Here is a 23,399-nt window from a genome sequence, read left to right as displayed (position 1 = left end):
CAACTCTCAGGGCTGAGAACTCTTGAGTTCAGGGCACCCACACAGGAAGAGTCCTGTTAGACGCTCCAAACTTTCCACTGGGATCAGCAAAGTGATCCCCAAAGCTGAAAGTGAGCATCCATGGAGGGTATGGGGGGAGGTGGGAGGGGGTGGGGGTGTATTGATTTAATCATCTCCAGCCCGGATAGGTTAAAGACAATCTCTGAGTCCAGAGACCCCAGAATGAATTTCAAGCGCTAAGATATAACGTCTTGGAGATATGTGGTGTCACTGGATCATTCATACACAGCTGGTGAGAGGTAAGTGGGCACAACCACTTTTGAAAACTATTTTGCATTATTAACTATCGTAGAACATACACTCAGTTATTTTACTCAGGCTGTGTAACCATCCAGACTATGAACCAGGGCTACAAACTGTGCACAAAAGTACATACACGAAGGTTCAATACAACGCTTTTCACAAGTCCAAACTGGAAATAACCGCAAAGTTCCACGGCATTAGAATGGCTAGATGAATGTGGTCTGTTCAAACAATGGGACATTAATCAGCAATGTGTGGACACTAAATACTCTTCACCCCAAAACTGGGGTGAATCTCAAAGATGTAACGTGGTGTGACAAAAAGCCAGGCACAAAAGAATACACACCGTGTGTGCAGGAGAAACGACTTCATGGTGTTAGACCTCAGCATCAGTGCTCATACTGGGGGAGGAGGGATGGGCTAGTGATTGGGAGGAAGGTGAGAAGGGCTCTAGGGGTGCTGGTAACAATCTGTTTCTTCATCTGGGTGGTGGTGTAGGGTTACAGGCTTATGCAGTTTTCACTGTGCATGTCTAATAAAAGCAAAAGTGACCATAAAACCATAGACTATAGAAATAAATTATAGAGAAATATGTTCCATCTGTTTGGCCGAGGAAGCAAATTTTTGAAAATCAGAAAACTACATGATTACTTCAAGCATATATTTAGCTTATATCAAGCAATTCAAGCAAACATAATGAAAAATCTGGACATAAAAATGGGTAAAGAAGATAAAAAGATGCCAATAATGAAATCAAAGCAGATCATTTTTAATAATCCAGAGATATCAGAGTGAAAAACAAGAGAGATTGTTCTTTGTGCCTTGTCTGATTGGCATAGATTTATAAAATACTGCAAACAGGGTAGTGGAGCCAGAAAGAGAGGAAGCCTGGTAGGGTGGAGCGAGCAGAGATTCTGAGCCAAGCTGCCTGGGCTGCAATCCTGGCTCTTCCATCTATGGCCCTGTGACCTTTGACAGGTCAGAAGGGATTTATGGAGGAGGGGGAAAATGTGCCTAGCAGCAGGCCTGGCACATGGAAGGTGCTCTATGGTACTCAACTAACAAAACCCCAGACTTTCCATGCTCAGGATGCTGTGATCAAAGAATATGTCTTTCACTGTCACCACTAACACCCTTGCCAAAGTCCCTACATGTTCCTCTGGGTGCCTGCACCAGCCTCTGACCACCCAGCCCACTACCACCCACTGGGCCCCTCCAGTCTCCTCCCACCCACACCAGGATCTAATCACACCCTCTCCTGCAGGACTGCTGTTCCTGGCACGAGAACCACGTCCTTCCCTCAGCTCCAGCTTCTCCCAGCACCAAGCTCTCTGCAGCACTCAACCTCCTGCCCTCTTCCTGCAGGTTCAGCCCACTCTGGTCCCAGCACCTTTGTACAAGCAGAGCCCTCACTTGTCTCCTCACTCTTCCAGCTCAGAGCTCACTTGTCCCTTCCTCCTGATCCCAGCTTCCCGACTCCATGAGGGGTCACCTCCCCCAACAAAATGTGCCAGAGCTGTAAGGACAGGATCAGGAACTCTTTCCACTCTGGCTGTTGTAAATTTACCCAGGTTTTGGAAATCTGCATCCCACACGTGACTGCCAACTCCGTGTTATCCCGCCATGATGGCATCTCCAAATATCACCTCAGTCCCGGACTAAGCTGTTAAATGACTAAAATCCTGGCCAGGTTTCCAGTCTCCCTTAGGAACTGAGTGACTTTGGGCAACTTAACTTGTACTCTCTGTGTGTGCAAGCAGGCAGTGGTGAAGTTGAGGAAGACCGAGTTCATTCAAGGCCCCATAGCTCTAATCCCTCCACTCTCCACCTACACACTGATGATGGATTTAAAAATCAAAGAGGAGCCCGGTGGCCACCTTTGATGTGGTTTCAGACATGACCGTGCATCACTGAGAATTTGATTTTCTGAACTGGTTGCGGCTCAAGGACACCATCAGCCATTTTCACAACAGCATCTGCTGACAGCTCTGGGGCAACTTTGCAGTTTCAACGTCCCCGCCCCCGCACCTGCAGCTGTGTAATCATTTGCAGCCCCAGCCAATGCTTCTTTGCTTAGCACCCTTATTTTATGTAACCTTGCAGGTTCTTTGCCTTGATAAGCCTCCCCCAGCTTGGACTCAGGGAACACAAGTCAAGTGCTTCATGAATCCGGGTCTCTGGGGCTGCTGTCCTAACAACCCCCAAATAAAGGCCTCTATTTCAATCAGGTCTTGGTTTCTGAAATTTTGGTTAACACCACAAAGTGCCCCTGACTGAGACATCTTGGAGGGGGATCCCACAGGGGCTTCAAACCAGCCTCTGGGGGCTTTCTCACACACAGATACCAGTCTCTCCATCCTTGGGCCCTGGACAGGGTGGGAACTGGGCATCTGTGCTCTCAGCAAACATTTAGGTGAGTTAGGACAAGGCCCGCTGTGGGACTGGGAACCCTAATAAAGGACAGGTTTTTACATATGCCAAACCCCAGTCTGGATTCCCTTGGAGGTGGATCCCTAGGCTGGGCCTGGAGCAGCGGCTCAGGAAGCCCCATGGTCTTGCCTCATCCTTGATCCCCGCTTACCTGAGGGGGCAGTTCTCTCTGGGTTCCTGGGCCAGGTCCTCAGGCTGCTCTCCCAACATATGGCGGGGTCTGGGATGTGACAGGTATATATACACCCCCAGGAGGGTGGAACTATTGGGGTCCAGCCCTAAAGGCTGTGGCTCCTCCATAGATGGGAGGGTGGGCCCTGGGCATGGAGGGGTGTGTGGGGTGTGTTCAGAGGTGCTGCTTAGAGATGAGAGAGGAGGGCCAGGCCCTGCCTAGATTAGGTCAGGTGATAAACAGGATCTCCATTGCACCTTTGTGATCCTCCCTTGATCCTCTCAATGCCACTTAATTTCATCTTTGCTGATGATGAACTGAAATCTGAAAAGCTTTGTAAGGTTGTCCATTTACTCCCCGAGGAGGGGAGATGTGATTCAGGGCCCTCTGGCTCCCCTGCCCTTCCCGGTTAGGTAGCAAATTGTCAGGGAGGCTGCAAAATTACACGTCCCTGAGCAAAATTTGCAGAAGGTAGTGGGGAGGCTGGGGAATATTAGGTAAAAGGAAAGTTACTGATGAGGGCACAACGAAGTACTGCACACTAGGCTTTTCATTGGTTGGCAGAGAATATTTATTATGATTACATCATATGCAGAGTATAAGACTCCCATCAGGCTCAGCTGCACTACATCCCTGAGAAGAGGGCAGGTTATCCTGCCTCCCTTGAAAGCTGTTTCCCCATTTGTAGGTTGGGGACAGAAACAATACTTTACACTTAGAGTATCTCTAGCCTAATAACCAGAAATTCAGTAAATATTTCAAATGAGAATGCATGGAAAGTACATACTACCCATGAAGTACTTCAGTTTTGATTGGCATTATTTTCACTATTTTGATTAATATTTTCTTGTATTATTTTATTTTATGCCAGGAAAATAGATATTTAAAAACACATAAGAGGGCTTCCCTGGTGGCGCAGTGGTTGAGAGTTCGCCTGCCGATGCAGGGGACACGGGTTCATGCCCCGGTCCGGGAAGATTCCACATGCCGCGGAGCAGCTAGGCCCGTGAGCCATGGCCGCTGAGCCTACGCGTCCCGGAGCCTGTGCTCCGCAACGGGAGAGGCCACAACAGTGAGAGGCCCGCGTACTGCAAAAAAAAAAAAAAACAACAGCAATAACACATAAGAACACTGAGGGGATAATCAGCCATCATCCTACCACTTAGATAAATCAAGATTCATGCTCTCAACTGTGTGCTTTCAGAAGTTTGTATATATCCACATCTTTATTTTTTTATATGACAGGTGATAAATGGCAGTATATTTTACATACAGTTTCATAATCTGCTTCCCTCTACTTAACATTATATAAAATGGTGTCCTTCACAATCATAAAATTGTTTCTCTAATAGGAAATACAATTTTTTAAAAAGGGAGTGTATATTGTTTAAAATATGTAGAGGATAAAAAAGGAAGTCCACCAATGCCCCCAAATAATCTCTGTTAATGCATTAATTTAAACCTTTTTTTTTTTTTGCTACATATACTGTACACTCACAACATAAATACTAGTGTATTTACACATTGTCACGTGAGCATCGAGTAGCACCTAAGTGTTCTTAGTGTTGGGGAAACTGAAGTAAACAAAACCAAGTCCTTGCTCGCCTAGAGCAGCACAGATGAAAAACAAAAACATAAATCTCCTGCATATATGCATGGGACAAAACTGTTTTAACATATTTTTTTAATATCTGACCCAATAAAGTGTCAGGTGATGACAGCTGATAAAAAGAAAAATCAGAATGAAAATTGGTCCAACCACCTTGAAAACCAGTTTGGTTCTTTCTACTTAAGCTGAGTATGCACCTACACAGCCCTTCAGCTCAGCAATTCCACTCCTGTTATTTATGTTTAGAAATGTGTCCATTTGTGCAAGGAAGCACATAGCAACACAATTCCCAATAGGGGAAATCTGGAAACAACCCAAGGGCTTTCAGCAACAGAATGAACTAATGAACAGCAGTACAGGCATGCAATGGACTACTATTCACCAAGAAAAGGGATCTGAAAAACAGAAAAATAAGGATGAATTCCCCACCTGTCATATTGAGCTGAAGAGTCCAGAAATACAATAACATACTGTGTATGGCTCCCCTCATATGAAGATCAAAACCAGGCCAAACCAGTGCATGGTTTAGCAGCAGGTGGCGGTTATCTTTGGGGAGGAGAGTGGAGGCAGTGATGGAGAGTGGCCAGGAGGGGAAAGGGAGCAGGTACTGTTTAAATGGTAGGCTTTGTAGGTGGTTACAGGGCTGTGTTTGCTTTGTAATCATTCTCAGGTGATGCAAAACGATGAATGTGTGTGTCTTTATGTATGTACGGTCTACACCCATAAATGTTTACTTAAAAATAGAAACTGTTTCTATTCTGTCTCCATAGGTGAGCCAGGGAATCTGCATTTGCAGCAAGCATTTTGGTGACCCCCAGCCAAGGGAAACGGTGATAACAGGGATGTGCAGTAAGAGGAAACTGAGTTCAGACCCTGGCCACTCACTGGCTGTGTGACCACAGACGTGCATCATGGTGGGGTCCCAAGTAGCCTTCCTTCCAGCCCCACCTCCAAATTGCACAATGTCCCCTGTCCTCTGCCTTGTCCCAGTGACCCTAGGTGTGGCCAGTGTGGAGTGGACTCTGGAACAAGACTCTGGGTTTGAGTTTGGGCTCTGCCAGTTATCAGCTGTAAGCTTGGGAGCACGGGTGAGCTCACCCCGCTGTGCCTCGATTTCATGCTCTGTGAAGTGAGTTGGTGGCAGAACCTACCTCCTCGGGTACTTGAGACTCAAACAAGAAGTGAGAAGACAGAAAGTGCTGTGTCAGTGACTCTTGTCATGAGGACGATTATAATTGCGCCTGAAGCAGGTAAATGTCAGTCTATGCTCTGAATCTCAGATGTGAAGAGCGTGGTTCCTGTGAGAGTGGATCTGACACGGGCTCTGCCACTTACCAGCTGTGCTCCTACAGTGCACCAGGCCCATGTTCACACAGTTGTGCTCAGGCCAGGAGTGTGAACACCAGTTTGCCTTACTGGTGGCTGTAATGGTTTCCAACTCTGGTGAGAGAAAGAGCTCTCTCATGATTGAGGGGCTCAGGACACTCCTTGTCATCCCCTCTGTAGTCAGGATGGAGGGGTGACTGGATCTGATCCTGGCTTGTGCATTTTTAAATAAATTTGTCTATGGAAGTCTCACATACATCAAAAAAGTGTAGAATTCATTAGCGTACAGCTTGATGTATTGTCACAAAGAGAATGCAGGTCTGAAATAAGAAGCCAGGTATTAAAAAACAGGCATTGCCAACAATCTCCCCTCACAAGCCCCCAGTCTGGGGTCAGGATACTTATCCTAATAACGGTAAAGGAGATGAGTTTTTAAAGCAGAGGTGTAATGAGATCAATTTTTTTTTGAAAAGTGCATTCCAGAGAACAGAATGATGACAGGGACTGAAGAGGACCCAGCAAATGGGCCATTTAGGATAATAGAGAAGTGGCCCTGATGAGAGCTGCTGCCACCCTGATTTGGGAGAGAGAAATGGAGTTGAGGAAAAGTGGTGTGGGCCATTGGGTGTGGAGATATTATTCACTGAAATAGGTAATCCCGTGATTACCTACCTCCTAAGAGGCTAGGAGGGGTAATTAATTCAATGTAAGACAGAGTGAAGTGTTGGCAATTGGGGAAGAGGCATCTAGAAATGGCCAAATGACATTTGGACACAAGACTTTCAGGTAGATCCACCTGAACTACACCTAGAGATTGAGGAACCTTTAGGACACAGCTGGTAACTGTGGCCTCCCCAGTGAGGGGGAGCACATAGAAAGTGTTTGTAAATCAGTTTTAAATTTCAGCATGTGTCAGAATCACTCAGAGATCTTACTGACACATGCATAACTCAGAAAATGTGGGTTTGGTCCCAGACTACTCCAAGAACAGGACTATCACAAAATAGTGAGTCATGTAAGTGTTTTGGTTTCCCAATGTGTATCAAAAGTATGTTTACACTGTACTGTAGTCTATCATGTGTGCAATAGCATTTTGTCTAAAAAACAATGTAATGCCTTAATTAAAAAAATTTTTATTGCCATGCTAACAACCATCATATGAACCTTCAGTGGGTGATAGTAGTAACTTCAAAGATCACTCATCACAGATGACCATTCAAATATAATAATGATGAAAAACTGACATATTGTGAGAATTACCAAAATGTGGCACAGAGGCATGAAGTGAGCAAACGCTGCTGGAAAGATGGCACCAACAGCCCTGCTCGATGCAGGGTACCACCATCCCTCCATTTGTAAATAAGTCACAGGGTGATGAAAGGAGGAAGGCCTGTACACAGACTGCTGAGCCACCCCTGCATGTTCTGACACAGTAGATCCCAGGTGGGACCCAGGAAGCTGCATTTTTAACCATCTCCCAGGTGATGCTGATGATGTTGGTCTGGGAACCACACATTCAGAACAACTAGAGGGCGCTGCGAAGGGACCACATACAGCCTTCTGGATTCTCTAGGTACCTCGTTTGCCACTTCTTCCAGTTACTAGATTTTTACCAAAGAAATGAATCAATAGCACATGTTTTTCAAAAATAAACAAAAGAGACCTAATGGAGCTTAAAAGCTTTTGCAAAACAAAGGGAACTACAAACAAGATGAAAAGACAACCCTCAGAATGGGAAAAAAATATTTGCAAATGAATCAACAGACAAAAGATTAATCTCCAAAATATATAAACAGCTCATGCAGCTCAATAGTAAAAAACAAACAACTCAATCAAAAAATGGGCAGAAGACCTAAATAGACATTTCTCCGAAGAAGACATACAGATGGCCAAGAAGCACATGAAAATCTGCTCAACATCACTAATCATTAGAGAAATGCAAATCAAAACTACAATGAGGTATCACCTCACACCAGTTAGAATGGGCATCATCTGAAAATCTACAAACAACAAATGCTGGAGAGGGTGTGGAGAAAAGGGAACCCTCTTGCACTGTTGGTGGGAATGTAAATTGATACAGCCACTATGGGGAACAGTATGAAGATTCCCTAAAAAACTAAAAATCGAATTACCATATGACCCAGCAATCCCACTACTGGGCATATACCCAGAGAAAACCATAATTCAAAAAGACCCATACACCCAAGTGCTCACTGGAGCACTATTTACAGTAGCCAGGTCATGGAAGCAACCTAAATGCCCATCGACAGATGGATGGATAAAGAAGATGTGATACATATATACAATGGAATATTACTCAGCCATAAAAAGGAACGAAATTGGGTCATTTGTAGAGACGTGGATGAATCTAGTGACTGTCATACAGAGTGAAGTAAGTCAGAAAGAGAAAAACAAATATCATATATTAAGGCATATATGTGGAATCTAGAAAAATGGTACAGGTGAAGCAGTCTGCAGGGCAGAAATTGAGACACAGATGTAGAGAACAAACGTATGGACAACAAGGGGGGAAGCAGCGGGGGGTGGGGGTGGGGGTGGGGGTGTGATGAATTGGGAGATTGGGACTGACATGTATACACTGATGCGTATAAAATGTATGACTAATAAGAACCTGCTGTATAAAAAAAAAATTAAATAAAATTCAAAAAAATTCAAAAAAAAGAAAAGCAAGATGTGGAAAAGTGTGAATAATACAACCCTGTTTCTATAAAACTAACAACAATAAAAATATTTCATATACATGTAAAAAAAAAATCCATTGGATTTGGCAATTAGTGGATTAACAACGTCATTCTGAAAGTGGTCTTGATAGAGCCAGATGAAGGTGACGTGTCCATGAAGGAGAGTGGCTATTAATCAATGTGATATTGACTATAGATATCAACATTATGATTTTTTTTTAAGTATAAAAAATAGTACATGTTTTTGACAAAATTCAATTAACAATCAAGTTAAGAAGAAAAACGGGAATTTCATTTGAGCCAAACTGAGAATTATAACCTGGGTTCTAAACTTTAATATTTTGAAATAATGATAGATTCAAGGAACTTTTAAAGATAGTACAGAGGGGTCCCATGGACCCACTGTCTACGTTCCCATGTTTCTTAACAATATTATATGAAAACCAAGAATTTGATATTGGTCAAATGAGTACATACAGTTCTGTGACACTTATGACATGCAGATTCATGTAGCCACCACCAAATAGAGAACTATTCCATCCCTATGAAGTCTTATAGTCACAGCCATCACACTCCCACATCATACCAAAACCATGACACCTGTTTTTGGTAAAGTAGTATTTCAGAGTAACATTAAAAGTTCATGACCCCTCATCTATAAGTATTTCATTATGTATTTCCTAAGAACAGAATACTTTCTTATGTAGCTAAAGTGTAATTTTAGAATTCAAGATGGTTAACTATGATATTACTCTTGTCCAATAAATAGTGCGTATTCAAAATTTCCCTTTTGTCCCATACTATCCACTTTACAGCAGTTTTCCTGCCTATCTAGAATCAAAGCTTAAGATCATGAATTTCTCTTAGTTGTTTCTTTAGTCTCTTTTAATGTAAAACACTCCCCCATAATTTCTTTTTCAGTGTCATTCTTGTTTATGCAGTGTTTAAGACCATTGAATGTTCCATGGTTTCAATTTTGGTGATTATTTCCCTGTGATTAGATTTGGGTAATGGTGTGGGGGGCAGAACTGTTCCATATGTGCTGTTTTTCTTCCCATTGCAGGCCATCAATTTATCCATTCATTGGTCAGGAGGTGTTCTCTAGTCTCTACATTGTAAAGCACTTATTTTGTCTCTCTATACATGAACTATAATTCTCAGAGTGATATTTTGAGATTGTGTGAATATATTATTTCCCATGAAATTTTACCTTACAGTATTTGCAGTCATTGATGATTCTTGCCTGAAATAATTATTATATTGTGATTGCCAGTCTAGGAAATTTTGAAATTAAAAGCTTTTCTCCCCAGTGGAGAGATTACTTGCTTGAACCTGTGGTTAGTTACTTGTAGAAGAAAGTCATTAATGTTAAATCTGGGTGGGCTAATTTGTGATAGAGCTACAAGCAGTGAATCTCCCTTGCCCTTGAAGTTGAGGTAGGTACAGGGGACTGAACATGACTTCGGTGGCTGTCATCAGTATGGCGGTCCAGTGAAACATAAAACTGTTCAATCTGCTATCGCTGGGGGAGGATATCCACTTCTCACTGGGTCTTGAGCTTGAGCAGGCCTTGCCAGAGGGAGCATTCTTATCCACCACTTCTGTTCTCAACTCAGTGGAGTTCGTGACTGCCTTGGTACAGCCACAAGAGGTGTCTAGCTACCCCCATCTGTGTGGATAACTGGAAAGATCCAGTAACCATCAACTGTGGGCACAACTTCTGTCACTCATGCATCAACATGGCTTGGAAGGACCTAGGTGATACCTTCCCCAGCTCAGTCATTTGACTGAAATTGCTAATTTACTCCAGATCAGAAGGAGCACGTGGAAGGGGCAGAAAGAGAGTTCTGTGTGTGAGAAGCACAATCAGTTTCTGACCCTTTTTATGGAAGGATCTAGAGGTTTTATGTACACAGTGCAGTTTCTTCATTCAACAATGGAAACACTACATTTGCCCCATTAAGAAAGCTGCCTCTTATCACAAGAAAATTCTACAGTGTACCGTTGAGCCCTTGAAGAGTGATATGGAACAAGTTGAAAAAGTGATAACTCTGCAAGCCAGCCAATCAGTTGAACAGAGGAAGCAGGTTAAATATAGGAGAGAAGAAATAAATTCTGAATGTGAGCAAATTTAGACTGTTTCTACAGAATCAGCAAGAGGATATTCCCAAGCAGATGGAAGATGAAGAGATGGACATTTTAACAAAACTCTATGAAAATTTTGTAACATTTACAGATCATGCTTCCACATTGAAACATCTGCTGAGGGAGGTAGTGGGTAAGTGTGTGCAGTCAGAACTGGAATTATTGAGACAGGTTAAGAGTATCCAGTGCAAGTATCAAATCCTGAAATGCTCTGAGCATTTTCATTCCAATTAAACAAGTATGGATTTAACCTTCCTCTACAATATTCTGGCATTGATAGAATTACCAAGCCATTTCTAGTAGATGTGATTTTAGACCTTGAAACAGCACATCCTCAACTTATTGTCTCCGAGGATGGAAAAATTGTGCAATATGGAAAGAGAAAGCCAAACTTTTTATTACCCAAGTAGATTTTATCTCTGTCCTGCTGTCCCATGTTGTAATAGATTTCATTCTGGCAGACATTACTGCGAGATAGAAGCGGGAAACAAGACTGTGCCGAGATTATTTTCCTAGGAACTGGCGAAATCACCCAGTAGTTGAGGGTCCCATCTAGGCAGATGGATGGTATGTTTAGAGAACTTATGTTGTGTCAAGTCCTAAGAGAAACCATCCTGTCCATGGTAGAACCCTGTAAGATTGGTATTTTTCTGAACTATGTGTTGGGTGAGGTTTCCTTCTACAATTAGAATGATAGATTTTTTCCCTATACTTTTTTTTTTAATCTTTATTGGAGTATAATTGCTTTCCAATGTTGTGTTAGTTTCTGCTGTATAACAAAGTGAATCAGCTATATGTATACATATATCCCCATATCTCCTCCCTCTTGCATCTCCCTCCCACCCTCCCTATCCCACCCCTCTAGGTGGCCACAAAGCACCAAGCTGATCTCCCTGTGCGATGCGGCTGCTTCCCACTAGCTATCTATTTTACATTTGGCAGTGTGTATATGTCCATGCCACTCTCTCACTTCATCCCAGCTTACCCTTCCCCCTCCCTGTGTCCTCAAGTCCATTCTCTATGTCTGCGTCTTTATTCCTGTCCTGCCCCTAGGTTGTTCAGAACAGTTTTTCCCCTTTTTTTTAGATTCCATATATATGTGTTAGCATATGCTATTTCTTTTTCTCTTTCTGACGTACTTCACTCTGTATGACAGACTCTAGGTCCATCCACCTCACTACAAATAATTCAATTTCGTTTCTTTCTATGGCTGAGTAATATTCCGCTATATATATGGGCCACATCTTCTTTATCCATTCATCTGTCAATGAACATTTAGGGTGCTTCCATTTCATGGCTATTGTAAATAGTGCTGCAATGAACATTGTGGTACATGACTCTTTTTGAATTATGGTTGAAAAAGTACTTTAAATATCAATGGACTAAAAGGTCTGATCAAAAGACATACAGTGGCAGATTGGAAAATAAAACAAGAATCTACAACATGCTGTCTACAAGAGACCTACTTTAGGGCAAAAGACACACATATTTTGGAAGTGAGGGGATGGAAAAAATATTTCATCCAAATGGAAATTACAAGAAAGTAGTGGTATCAATACACATGCCAGACAAAATAGACTTTAAAACAAAAGCCAGAAATATAGATGAAGTAGGACTCTATATAATGGTAAAAGAGTCAATACCTTAAGAGGCTATCAAACTCTATAAATATATGCACCCTGTATAGGAGCACCTAAATACATAAAACAAACACTAACAGACAGAGAAGGAGAAATTGACAGGAATATGGTAAGAGTCAGAGACTTTAACAGTCCAATGACACCAATGGACACATCTTCCAGGCAGAAAATCAATATGGCAACAGAAATCCTAAATGACACAATAAGACAGCTAGACTTAATTGATACATACAGGATGCCACATCCAAAGAAAACCCAGAATACACATTATTTCAAATGCATATGGAATATTCTCTAGGATAGACCACAGTCTAGGACACAAAACAAAGCCTTAACAAATTTAAGAGGGTAGAAATTATTTCAAGCATCTTTTCTGACCTCAGTGGCATGAAATTAGAAATCAACCACAGAAAGAGAAATGAGAAAAAAATGAATACATGGGGACTAAACAACAGGCAACTAAAAAGCTATTGGGTCAACGATGAAATCAAATAGAAAATTAAAAAATACCTTGAGCCAAACAGCAATGGAAACATAACCATATAAATGCTATGGGAAGCAGCAAAATCAGTTCTAAGCAGGAAGTCTATAGCCATACAGAACTTCCTCAAAAAACAAGAAGCACTCCACATGAACAACCTAACCTACCACCTGTAAGAATTAGAGAAAGGACAAACAAAACTGAAAGTCAGAAAAAGGAAGGAAATAATAAAGATGAGAGATGAAATAAATAAAATAGAGATTAATAAAAACAATATAGAAAATTAATAAAACCAAGAGCTGCTTTTTTGGAAGGATAAACACAATTGACAAACCTCTGGCTAGGTTCACCAAGAAGAAAAGAGACAGGATCCATTAAACAAAATAAGCAATGAAAGAGAAGAAATAATAACGGATATTGCAGAAATAAAAAATACCATAAGAAAATATTATGAACAGTTATATGTCAATAAAATGGACAACCTAGAAGAAATCGGCCAGTTTTTAGAAAATACAGCATGGCAAAATGAATCAAGAAGAAACAGATAATTTGAACAGACAGATCACTAGAAATAAAATAAAATTTATAGGAAAAAGAAACTCCCTGCAAACAAAAGTCCAGGACCAGATGGCTTCACTGGGGAAATGTATCAAGTCTACAAAGAATAATTTATACCGATCCTTCACAAACTCTGCAAAAATACTGAAAAGGAGGCAACACTCTCAAAGACATTTTATAAAGCCACCAGCACCCTGATACCAAAAGGAGACAAAGATACCCCCCAAAAATACAATTATAGGTGAATATCTTAGATGAATACAGATGCCAGAATTCTCAACAAAATATTAGCAAACCAAATCCAAGAGCACATAAAAAAGATTATACCAGCAAGCCCACCCCTGGGCATATATTAGGAGAAAACCATAATTTGAAAAGATACATGCACCCCAATGTTCATTACAGCACTGTTTACAATAACCAGGACATGGAAGCAACCTAAATGTCCATCAACAGAGGAATGGATAAAGAGAATGTGGTACATATATATAATGGAATATTACTCAGCCATAAAAAAGAACAAAATAAAGCCATTTGCAGCAACATGGATTGACCTAAAGATTGACATGATGAGAGAAAGACAAATATCATATGATATTTTTTTTTGCTTTTTGTGCATATTCCACTTATATGTGGAATCTAAAAAAAGTGTACAAATGAACTTATCTACAAAACAGAAGTAGAGATACAGATATAGAAAACAAACTTATGGTTTCCAGGGGCTACGGGGGGAGGGATAAATTGGGAGAATGGGATTGACATATACATGCTACCGTATATAAAATAGATAACTAATAAAGACCTACTGTATAGCGCAGGGAACTCTACTCAATGCTTTGTAATGGCCTATATGGGAAAAGAATCTAGGAAATAGTGGGTGTGTGTGTATGTATAACTGATTCACTTTGCTGTATACCTGAATCTAATACAGCACTGTAAATCAACTATAATCCAATAAAAATTTTAAAAAAGAAAGATCATTCAAGATGACCAAGTAGAATTCATCCTAAGTTCACAAGGATGGTTTAACATACACAAATCAATCAATGTGATAAACCACATCAACAAAAGATAAAAACCACCTGACCATCTCAATAGATGCCGAAAAAACATTTAATAAATTTAACATCCCTGCATGACAAAAACTCTCACCAAAGTGGGTATAGAGGGGATATATATCAACATAATTTAAACCATTTATGACCAACAACCAACATAATACTCAACAGTGAAAAGCTGAAAGATTGCCTGCTAAATTCTGGAAAAAGACAAGGATGCTCAATCTCATCACCTCTATTCAACAGAGTATTGGACCTCCTAGTCATAGCATTCAGACAAGAAAAATAAATAAAATGTATGCAAATTGGAAGGAAAGAGGTAATATTGTCAGTATATGCCATTATCATGATACTCTATATAGAAAATCCTAAAGACTCCATGCAAAAACTATTAGAACTGTTAAATGAATTGAGCAAGGTAGCAAGATACAAGATTAACATACAGAAATTTGTTGAATTTCTTTACATTAACAGTGAAATATCAAAAAGAGAAAGTTAAAAAAAAATCACATTGAGGGCTTCCCTGGTGGCACAGTGGTTAAGAGTCCGCCTGCCGATGCAGGGGACACGAGCTCTTGCCCCGGTCCGGGAAGATCCCACCTGCCGCGGAGCGGCTAGGCCCGTGAGCCACGGCCGCTGAGCCTGTGCGTCCAGAGCCTGTGCTCTGCAACGGGAGAGGCCACAACAGTGAGAGGCCTGCGTACCAAAACAAAAAAAAATCACATTGAAAAAAAAAAGAAACCCCTCAGAATAAACCTAAGCAAGGAGGTGAAATACTTACATGCTGAGAAGTATAAAACACTGATAAAGGAAATTGAAGATGATTCAAGGAAATAGAAAGATATCCCATGCTCTTGGAAGAATTAATATAGTTAAAATGGTCATACTTCCCAAAGCAATCTACAGATTTAATGTGATCCTTATCAAATGACCCATGACATTTTTCACAGAGCAAGAACAAAGAATCCTAAAATTTATATGGGACCTCAAAAGGCCCAGAATTGCCAAAGCAAGTCTTAAAAAAAAAGAAGAAAAGTACCCTACAAATTTCAGAGGACTACTACAAAGCTTTAGGAATCAAAACAGCATAGTATTGACACAAAAACAGACATATGGATCAATGGAACAGAATACAGGGCCCAGAAATAAACCCACACACCTACAGTCCATTAATTTTAAAAAGTAGGCAAGAATATACAATGGAGAAAAGACTGTCCCTTCAGCAAGTGATGCTGGGAAAGGTGGACCACTGTATGTAAATCAATAAAGTTTGAACACTCCCTCACACCATACACAAAAATAAAATTTCTTAAAGACATAGATATAAGACATGACAGCAGAAAACTCCTAGAACAGGGCAAAACATCCTCTGACAGAAATCACTGCAATGTTTTCTTAGATCAGTCTCCCAAGCAAAAAAAAAAAAGCAAAAATAAACAAATGGGACCTAATCAAACTTACATGCTTCTGCACAGAAAAGAAAACCATAAATAAAATGAAAAGACAACCTATGGACTGGGAGAAAATATTTGCAAATGATGCAACCAACAAGGGCTTAATTTCCAAAATATACAAAGAGTTCAAACAACTCAACATGGACAAAATAAACAACCCAATCAAAAAATGTGCAGAGGACTTAAATAGACATTTTTCCAAAGAAGACATCCAGATGGCCAACGAGCACATGAAAAGATGCCCAATGTGGCTAATTATTGGAGAAAAGCAATCAAAACATCAATGAGGTATCACCTCCCACTGGTCAGAATGGCCATCATCAAAAAGTCTACAAATAATAGATGCTGGAGAGGGTGTGGAGAAAAGGGAACCCTTCTACACTGTTCATGGGAACGTAAATTGGTTCAGCCACAATGGAAAACAGTATGGAGGTTCCTTAGAAAGTATAGCATTACCATATGAACCAGCAATCCCAATCCTGGGCATATATCTGGAAAAGAGGAAAACTCTAATTCGAACAGATATGTGCACCACAATGTTCATAGCAGCACTACTTACAATAGCAAAGACATGGAAGCAACCTAAATGTCCATCAACAGAAGAATGGATAAAGAAGATGTGGTACATATATACAATGGAATATTACTCCATAGAAAAGAATAAAATAGAAAGAATATTATAGAATTAAATAGCCATAGAAAAGAATAAAATAATGCCATCTGCAGCAACATGGATGGGCCTAGAGATTGTCATGCTGAGTGAAGTAAGTAAGATGGAGAAAGGCAAATATCATATGATATCACTTACATGTGAAATCTAAAATATAGTAAAAATGAACTTATATACAAAAGAGAAACCGACTCACAGAAATAGAAAACTCATGGTTACCAAACAGGAGAGGAGGGAGGGATAAATTAGGAGTGTGGGAGTAACAGTTACATCCCACCCTACATAAAATAAATAAACAAAAGGATTTACTCTATAGTACAGTATATATACATACATACACTACTGAATCAGTTCGCTTTACATCTGAAACTAATACAATACTGTGAATCAACTATACTTCAAAAAAGACAAATTAGATATTTTGTGATAGAATTTTCTGGAAGAATCAATAGTGTGAAGTGGTTTTTTTCCTTTCTTTTGTTTTGTTTTTGGTAAATATTACATTTTCAAGGAATTTGTAATAGATTTCCAAACTTTTCACAGGAGAAATGGGGAATTGCAAGTTCATTATAATTTTAGAAAACATAGGCTGAAACATCCTGCATTATGGTAGTTGAAAAATAAAAATGAATATACCCTGCCTGTGGGGATCAGAATATCTGAAAAATAAACTTGGATTATACAGTATCCTAAGAACCATTATGGTCAACCCAGTGAGGCAAAACTCAAGCCACACAAAATTTGATTCTGCTGTCAAAACTGCTAATGCCACAAACACACCAAGAGGGTGTAAAATGGTTTATTTGCACTCACTGAAGCTTCATGTGGAGTCAGGGAAGCCACCGGTCCAAAAATGGCTTGAGAGAAGGGGAAAAAGCCACTAGCTTGGAGGTTTTTGCTGGTTTGGAAGAGCTCCTCTGCAGGCAGGGCCTTCCTGGGTTAGAACCACCCTAAGCCTAGTCAAGGTCAGGCTGCCCTGACCATTTGCCCAGATATGGGGCAGGGGTGAAGCCAGAGGGGGAGGATTAAAAAGACATCAGCAGGGCTTCCCTGGTGGCGCAGTGGTTGGGAGTCCGCCTGCCGATGCAGGGGGCGCGGGTTCGTGCCCCGGTCTGGGAGGATCCCACGTGCCGCGAAGCGGCTGGGTCCGTGAGCCGTGGCCGCTGGGCCTGCACGTCCGGGGCCTGCGCTCCGCAGTGGGAGGGGCCGCAGCGGTGAGAGGCCCGTGTACCGCAAAAAAAAAAAAAAAAAAAAAAGACATCAGCAGTCAGACATCAAAGATGGACTCAGACTCTTTATTGCAAGGACTTTCCCTGAACACAGGAAGAAAGTAGAACACACAGAATGTCTTCCAAGGGGGCTCAGCACTCATCTTCAACTAGACTTATTGTAAGGGATTTGGAAGAAGGTCCAATAGAGAAATAGGGCATAAGTCTTTCTGTAAATATGTCACTGAATGTATATAAATGAGATCTATCATTCAAATTGTAAAAAGAAACTTCCCCCAACTCATAGTCCAGAAAAACACCAATCCAACAGGTGTATCCTGAATTCCGTATGCCATGAGTAGTACCCCAGAGCTGAATTCGCCAGCAGCCATTGCTTGGGGATGGTGATGATGGAGCATTTCTGGGGAAAGTTTCTTTACACATACCTAAGGACCATTCACCCAGGCCTTTTTCTTTTACCTGCCAAAAATGCCTGCCAGCGTCAAATCCCTCAGAACTCAGGACTTCTAGGTGAGAAGTAAATGCCTTGGGATTAAGAACACAGTTTGGTTCCATCCCTCGAAATGTTGCCATTTTCCTGTCCTGTGAGATGATGAGACTGTGGTGAGCAGTTTCAGGATTAAATGTCAAGTCTACGTGAAATGTGCCGATCATTTTGTGGAGGCCAAAATATTGTTGGGGGAGAGTGAAAACCTCCTCCTTTAAATCATAAGAAAAGCCTGCTGGACTCTCTAAGTTTTCATATGTGCTATGGATCCTTTCAATGTCTATCAGTAAATCCAGGTCAGGCTGCAAACACTTCTCAGTTATTTCATCAAGCAGACTTTGCAACGTGGGTCCGTGGTTTGATATTTGGTTTTTTTTTTCAATTATTTTATCTTGAACACGCTTCTCTTCATTTAGTAACCTAACATGAACTAGATCGTGCTCCATTCCCAAGAAATGCTTAAAGTGTACAACTTCAGAGTACAATTAATTCCTTTGATTCTCCACCTCCCACATCAAGTCAGATGATTTGGAGATTTGCATCTCTAATGCCTTTTCAAGCATCTTCAAGCTGCTTTGTCAGGGGCTCAATGTGGGCTTTGATCCTCCTCCTGGGAGAGGGTGCAGCCTGCTCCATGGGTGCCAGGGGGTGACCACGGTGGTCAGAGGAGACCCTGCACTGGGGACACAGCAGCTCCGGGTCCTTCTCACAGAAGAGGCTCAGAACATGCCTGTGCTTCTCACACGGGGGTTTCTCTTTCTGCCATTTCCTCATGTCCTCCGTGTTGGGAAGGTTCCTCACACAATCAATCATGAGACATAACTGAGTGTTCCTCTTGATGCCCTTGTCAGGGCAGGGCTGGAGGCAGACAGGACAGGGGAAGATGTCGTGGAGACCCTTCCAGCACTGCTGGATGCAGGGGTAACAAGGAGTTGTGCCCAGTCAGTGGTCACTGCATCTCTCAGGTAATCCAGGCAGATGGGGCAGCTGGCCTCTGCTTGGAGCTGTGCCAGGGAAGATGCCAGGGCCATTGTGCAGGGAGGGTTTCTGTCTGAGGAGACTCCCTTCAGAGAAACCTGGCTCTCCAGGGATGGGGACAAATGAGAACCACCTGGCCCTTCAGCCTTCTCTCTGCTCCTTCACGGCTGCCAGTAGGTTTGCCAGGATCTGCAGGGAGCTGTGGCCACTCAGGCCTATTTCTACCTCTTCCCTTCAACCCTACAGCAGCTGCCAGGAGGACTGAGAGCCCCAGTCAGTCTCTGCTTCCTTTGGCACTTCTGTCCCTTTTACTTAATGGGCTGAAATCAAGCTTGCTAGGTGGTCCTCTTCTTCACAGAGAGCCACTGCTCCCAGTAGTGACGAAAATCAACAGCACAGGGACACAATCGGCAAAATCCAGGTGTGGGCAACTCTATGGCACAACTCACCAGGCTCCTTCAAGAAAATAGTCACAAGAGGGAAAAGAATGTATATTACAGAAATAAAGAGCATGTATATAATCAACAATATTTGACAAGGCTTTTTTTCTTAATTGAAATACATACATCCAAACAAAAAGACAATTGTAGTCAGTTGGGGCTGTGGACATGTGATAATTTTTTAAAGGTTATTAATGAAAAGACATCCTATACTTGAAAGACACAGAGTACACTATTTACATTGAAAACTCTATGATATGCAGGATTTGCTTCCCAGTGATGAGGAGCAGGGTTGGCTGGGGGCATCACTCACTGGATGTGTACGTGGGATGTTGTGGGCTGAACTGTGTGCCCCCCATGGTCCATAAGTTGAAGCTTAACTCCCAGTACATCAGAATGGGACCCTATATGGTAATAAAGTCTGTAATGTGCTGATTAAGGTAAAATGAGGCTGCTGGGGAGAGGCCCTTATGCAACATTGACAGATGTCCTTAGAAGGGGAAAAGACATCAGGGATGGGCACCCACAGAGGAAAGGCCATGTGAGGTCACAGCCAGGAGGAGGCCACCTGGGAGAGAGGCCTCAGGAGAAAGCGAACCTGCCAGGACTTTGATATTCAACTTCCAGCCTCCAGAACTGGGAAAATGAGTTTCTGTTGTTGAAGTCACTCCAACAGTGTGTGGTGTTTTGTTTTGTCAACACTTGGAAAGGATACATTGGGTTTGTTCTACTATTTTCCCATTAAATTACAAGCATAACTTGTTCTATGTAAAAACTCTTTTCACAAGGCTGACCAGTGTTCTCAGTGTGCTCCTGCCCCAGCCAGACCAGCCAGCTTTTCTCTTCTTTCTTTGAGCCACAACTCTCCCTCTTCCTCCATCCTAAAATGTCCACACCCCTTCAGTCTCTGTATCCAAGGGGAAAGTTAGAGATTACAGCAGACTCAGAAGACGTACCAACCTGGGAATGTAATTTGGTATAGCCAATATGCAAAACAGTATGGAGGTTCCTCAAAAAAACTAAAAATAGGGCTTCCCTGGTGGCGCAGTGGTTGAGAGTCCGCCTGCCAATGCAGGGGACACGGGTTTGTGCCCCGGTCCGGGAAGATCCCACATGCCGTGGAGCAGCTGGACCCGAGAGCCATGGCCACTAAGCCTGCGCGTCCGGAGCCTGTGCTCCACAACAGGAGAGGCCACAACAGTGAGAGGCCCGCGTACTGCAAAAAAAAAAACAAACTAAAAATAGAATTACCATATGACCTAGCAATCTCACTTCTGGGCATATAGCTGGACAAAACTATAATCCAAAACGACACATGCACCCTTATGTTCATTACAGCACTATTCACAATAGACAAGACATGGAAACAACTTAAATGTCCATCAACAGAGGAACGGATTAAGAAGATATGGTATATATATACAATGGAATTCTACTCAGCCATTAAAAAGAATGAAATAATGCCATTTGCAGTAACATGGATGGAACTAGAGATTATCATACTAAGTCAGAAAGAGAAAGACTATGCCATATGATACCATTTATATATATAACAGAAGACATGGTACAAATTAACCTATCTATGAAACAGAAACAGACTCACAGACATAGAGAACAGACTTGTGGTTGGAAAAGGGAAGGGGAGGGAGATGGACAGAATGGGAGTTTGGGGTTAGCAGATGCAAACTATTATACATAGGATGGATAAACAACAAGGTTCTACTGTATAACACAGGGAACTGATATAAACCATAATGGAAAAAAAATGTATATGTATATATAATATGAATCACTTTGCTATACAGCAGAAATTAACAAAACATTGTAAATCAACCGTACTTCAATAAAAAAAAAAAAAGATGTACCACCATTACAAGTAATTGACCTGAGCTAGCTGCAAGTTCAAATACATGAAAATAATACTATCATTCTAAGACAGGAAGACACAGACATTTTGGAAAAGGACCTGGGAACAGCCTTGGGCACAACAGGCATTGCAGGTTAAAGAACAAAGTCCCTGGGGCCTGAGTCCCAAAAGAAGAAAAAAAAAAAGAAAAAGAAACAGGGCTTAAAAGGTTAACCTTATCTCTGTTACACTAAAACAGATTTCACACAGTTGATTACAATATCAAAGGAAACTGTGTGTATATGTCCTTATGATAGCCAGCAATTATTTATCTTCCATAAAGTAACAACACAGGCACATACATAAAACCTTAACTAGGGAGCCCATATGTTGAGAAGAAAATGGAACAGCTGAGAGCAGGGTGCTTGACACACAGCAGGTCCCAAACCCACACCTGCCCCCCACCCCCCAGCCACGGGAGCCCCTGGGACTTGCCCACACCTCCCGCAGGTGAGAGGCAGATGTCAGGTCACATCCACACCCACAGCTGAAGCTTCCTTCCTCCCTATTCTCCTCTGAACCCACAGAATTTTCCACTCTGCCAGCCAGAGAGTCTGTTCCAAATGAATGGAATGAGAACCTCCTGCCCTCTAGGACCTCCCAGATGACCCCAACTTGGCCCTTCTCCACCAGGGTGGGGTCACACAGTGTCCCCTGAGTAGCTTGTTTGTCCCTGCTCAGGCCCACCTGAGACTCTGTCCCCAAGTCCATGCTCGCCTGCTCACGCTTCTCAGTCTTGGCTCTGTGCTGGGGGAGCTGCTCTGTATCCTCAAGGCCTTTGTGGGTATCCTGGCTCCACCCAGTGGGACTCTTGGCTTCTTCCCCACAGAGCAGAAGGTCTTCCTCAATCCAGGTCTGGATCCAAGTCTGAAAGCATGAAACAGCCCACCTTCTCTGTTCATTGCTGGGGTCAGAATCTGGCCCCTTGGGCCTTTATAAGCCTGTAGTGAGGTTCCTTCCCTTCATCCCAATGGACAGATTGCAGATGCAATTCGCCTGGGGAGATTACAGGCTGCTGATGACACCTCCCATCTTCCTCTCTGATTGCATCTTCTGTCCAGGGCATGGAAGACACTCTTACCTTAATCCCCTCTCTCTAATCCCATCAATGATCTAGTTTCTGGATCTATGGAAAGTCCTTACTTTTGTTTTTCTCAGGTGAAATTGTTGAACATTCTTGGCCTGTCCCTTCACAGGTTGCTTCAATTCTGTCTACCCCTTAAAGGAGGTGTTTCCAGACTTTGTCCTCTTTCTGTTTTCTAGATTTCCAAAGCCTTTCTCAACCTCTCAGGCCCTAAAGGCAGCAGAGAAGATCTCAGGACCCTGCACAGTCTAAATGGATTTCTTTACCACACATGACCCTCACAACAATAATGGCTCCCAACTGAAAGATGAGAAAATTGAGGGCCAGAGAGGTCATAGAAGGAGAGTGAGATCGCAGCCCAGGTGAGTTCTACTCAGAATCCCAAAGCCTAGACGCCTACTATCCTGCCCTACACAAGGGCAGTGAAGAGCCCTGACACTTCTCTCCCCTGGGCCTGAGCCTAAACGTGCAGCCTGCCCCTGCCCCTGCCCCTGCCTCTGGAAACCTGGGACCATTCCGAATCCCACAGGACCTGCCCCCTCACTACCTCCACAAGCATCCTACACTTTATGCTTTCAGTAGTGAGACAGCTCACAGTTGAGGATGACATTTTCTGGAAAAGTTTAGGGCAGCTTCTTATCCTCTCACCTGAATTCTCCATCATGTGTGGGCTGAGACAAATGTTGTGTTGCTTCCAGTCTGTCCTCCTAGGAGACTCTACCTCCAC

General features: G+C 42.2%; 1 pseudogene; it reads left to right on the top strand.

The window, feature by feature from the left end:
• The first annotated feature begins 259 nt into the window (after nt 1–259).
• LOC115847326 (tripartite motif-containing protein 60-like) lies at nt 260–22,467 on the top strand (annotated as a pseudogene).
• Nucleotides 22,468–23,399: the final 932 nt, after the last annotated feature.

This window comes from Globicephala melas, chromosome 5 (assembly GCF_963455315.2).
Source record: "Globicephala melas chromosome 5, mGloMel1.2, whole genome shotgun sequence".
In the NCBI taxonomy this organism is placed as follows: Eukaryota; Metazoa; Chordata; class Mammalia; order Artiodactyla; family Delphinidae; genus Globicephala; species Globicephala melas.
This window is presented reverse-complemented; position numbering and strand designations above follow the sequence as displayed.